Source organism: Anguilla anguilla, chromosome 5 (assembly GCF_013347855.1).
Source record: "Anguilla anguilla isolate fAngAng1 chromosome 5, fAngAng1.pri, whole genome shotgun sequence".
In the NCBI taxonomy this organism is placed as follows: domain Eukaryota; kingdom Metazoa; phylum Chordata; class Actinopteri; order Anguilliformes; family Anguillidae; genus Anguilla; species Anguilla anguilla.
Window position 1 is genome coordinate 26,900,334 of NC_049205.1, and position 3,781 is coordinate 26,904,114.

The 3,781-nt window shown below is 46.4% G+C and overlaps 1 pseudogene; it reads left to right on the plus strand.

Annotated features, from left to right (window-relative positions):
- The first annotated feature begins 1,426 nt into the window (after positions 1-1,426).
- Positions 1,427-3,555, plus strand: LOC118227854 (annotated as a pseudogene).
- Positions 3,556-3,781: the final 226 nt, after the last annotated feature.

Sequence of the window (3,781 nt, forward strand, 5' to 3'; positions counted from 1 at the left end):
CCCTGTTTTCAGTCCTTTGTGCCTTTTCTCCAAAGTTTGTTACCAAAAACTGAGCCACACTTAAGCTGTTACTGTTAGCAGTGGTGCCGGTGCTATAGCACTGCCTCCTGGGGACGACCTGGATGCTAATGCCTGCACTGCTAGCCCAAGTTCGCAGGAAGACTGCACTCCTACTGACGCCACAGTGGGAGTTCCCCAGGGCTCTGTCCTTGGTCCCCTCCTATTCTCCCTGTACACCCAATCTCTTGGTCCTGTAATCTCTGCCCATGGGTTGTCCTATCATTGTTATGCCGATGACACCCAACTCTTTCTCTCCTTCCCGCCCTCTGACACTCAGGTCTCTGCTCGCATCTCTGCTTGCCTGAGGGACATCCAGAGCTGGATGGATAACCACCATCTTAAGCTGAACCCAGGCAAGACGGAGATGATCTTCATCCCTGCTCCATCCTCTAACCTTCTTGACTTTTCTATTTCCCTGGGGGACACTGTGGTGTCATCATCACCCACCGCAAAAAACCTTGGAGTGGTGATGGACAACAGACTGTCCCTCTCCCAGAACATCACGGCGGTGAGTCGAACGTGCAGGTTCTTCCTGTACAACATCCGGAGAATCCGCCCCTTCCTCACCACCTACGCAACCCAGCTCCTGGTTCAAGCGATGGTCTTGTCCCGCTTGGACTACTGCAACTCGCTACTGGCTGGTCTGCCAGCATCCGCCATCAGACCCCTGCAGCTCATCCAGAATGCTGCAGCGCGTCTGGTCTACAACCTCCCCAGACATTCCCATGTCACCCCCCTGCTCACTGACCTCCACTGGCTGCCTGTTATGGCTCGCATCAAATTTAAGACCTTGGTGCTTGCATACCAGGCAGCTAAGGGGTCAGCACCAGGGTACATTCAGAGGATCATCAGACCCTACACACCAGCCAGACCTCTCCGTTCTGCCACCTCTGGACGCTTGGCACCTCCCCCTCTTCGCGTCTGCACTTCCCGCTCCCGTCTGCTGTCTGTCCTGGCCCCTCGCTGGTGGAATGACCTCCCCGTGACGGTCAGAACAGCAGAGAATCTCACCACTTTCAAACGCAGACTGAAGACTCATCTCTTCAGGCTGCACCTCTCCCCCACCCCTCCCTAGCCTATAGTTCAGCTCACTGTACCTAGCTAGGATAATTTGATTGTTAGTGTATCTGGCAGGATTATTTTTGTATGATTAGGTGTGATTCCAGTGCTAGTTTGTACTTGGTAGGATTCTTGCTTGCTGAACAAGCTTACTCTACAGGGTTGGAGTCCTGATCGATGTGGTCACTTCTGGCACTACGATCCTTACTTCACTCTAGTGTTTCTTTTGCGCCTCTACATCATGAAACCTATGCACTTGTTGTACGTCGCTCTGGATAAGAGCGTCTGCTAAATGCCTATAATGTAATAATGCTAGCACTACCAGCCCGGGCACAGAGGGAAGTTGGCTGCGCCCTCTCACAGCGCCTGTGGAGGAAAAATGAAAATGAACCTGACCAGAGTGCAGTACATCAGATGGGGGATGAAGACTAGTCCTGTTGTGAGACTGTTACGGATCCTGCGCTGTGGGGAAATATATCCAGTGACAAAATAGAAACGATTCTCACTGAAAGAGGGGCCTCTTCATTTCACAACAGACGAGCGAAATACCCCGCATCGGCAAGAGAGTGTGGACTAGGTGGTCGGGTTTATTTGTTAACAAATGACATGTTGTGTAGTCGATTGCCTAATGGACAACTAGCACCACGAGAATGGCTGTTATATTCACCATCAACTGGACATGTATTCTGCTTCGCCTGCAAACTTTTTGGGACAAAAAAGAATGCATTTGTGGACGGTTTTTGCGACTGGAAACATCCGCACCGCATTTCTGAACACGAGAGGAGCCCAGACCATATGTCCAACATGCTAATACTGATGCGGAGGTTGAGTGGCACTGGCAATTGACTCAGCCCTAATAAAGCAAACTTTGGATGTGAAGCAATATTGGAGGGATGTTCTACGACGTGTTGTGGCAGTGATCAAGTTTTTAGGAGAAAGAGGACTGGCATTTAGAGGAAATGACGAGCTCCTGGGATCGCCACACAACGGAAACTATATGGGGATTTTAGAGTTAATATCCAAATTTGACCCATTTCTGGCAGAACACATTAAAACATATGGTCAGAGGGCCAGAGGGAGCGTCTCATACTTATCATCAACAACATGTGAAGAGTTCATTGAGTTAATGGGAGAAAAAACCAGGCAAGTAATTGTAGAAGAGCTTCGTGTGGCGAAATATTTCTCTGTCATTGTAGATTCAACTCCCGACCTATCTCAACATTTATCTTTAGATTTGTCAGCAAGCAAGGTAAGACAGTGGAACGTTTTCTGGCTTTTGAGCCAATTCAGAGCCATATAGGACAAAGTTTGGCAGATTGTGTGGCTGCCATGGTGGACAGTCTTGGGCTGGACTTATCTAATTATAGAGGCCAATCATTTGATAATGCCAGCAACATGTCGGGGCGGTACAATGGACTGCAGGCGCACTTGAAGCAAAGAAACCCATTAATCCATTATGTGCATTGTGTTGCCCATTCTTTAAACTTAGTAGGTGTAAACAGCATAGAGGCCAGCAGTCCAGAGGTGGGACAGTATTTTGATTTACTGCAATCATTGTACACATGCAGCTGTGCATCTACACATAGGTGGGGGCGAGTTTTTCGGAACTCTGATATCCATATAGACTTAACATTAAAGTCACTATCAAACACTTTGTGGAGCTGCTGAGCTGACTCCACTAAAGCTCTTTGGCAAAACTACTGTAAAATAAGGGAGGCCTTAGAGAGCATATCTGCAGATGAAAATGAGAAAAGAGACACCCGAAGTGAAGCCAGCACACTCGGTGTAAAATTAGATAAACTGGAAACTGCATTTATGGCTAATTCCTGGAATACTATTCTTACTCGATTCCACATGACAAGTTTGCAGCTTCAAAAAGCGGACATAGACCTCATGACAGCAGTGCAGCTTCTTATGTCTCTTCGTGATTTTGTGTCAGAAATCATTTTGCAAAGAGATCATTTTGCAGACTTTGTAAGGGAAGCATTAGCTGTACCAGGTATGTGCCAGATGTACAAATCTCCAGCGCACCAGAAAGTGCAAAAGATTTGAAGATGACAGTGCAGAAAATGATGCTTTATTTGATGGGAAAAGCTAATTCCAAGTATAAACATTTAATGTGGTTATCGATAAGTTAGTCAGCTGTCTTGGCCATAGACTTGATGCATACAAGCACCTATGTGATTTGTTTGGGGTTCTGTTCATGCCGGAGGCTGCATCAGACAGTGAAGTAATTGACAAAGCGAACACGCTTTCCTCTGCCTATCCCTCTGATTTGGACAGAAGTCTTGCCGATGAACTGATTCACTTCAGATCTTTCATTAGACCTGATGGACTGAACATGCCTCCATCAAAACTTCTGAAAACAATGCTCGATTGTGGATTACAGTCAATATTTACATTACATTACATTACATTTATTTGGCAGACGCTTTTATCCAATGCGACTTACAAAAAGTGCATTTCATGGTCTTGGACAACTACAAAACACAGGTTCAATAAGATACAATACTTATTTTGTACAGCTATTTCTAGCCAAGAACACAGTTTAGTTCACACAGTGAACACTATTCAGACCTAACCTCTGCAAAGCCAACTAGGCAGAAGAATAAGCTACAGTATTAGGACAAATACAAATTACCAAAAAGTGCTGGGATGGGGC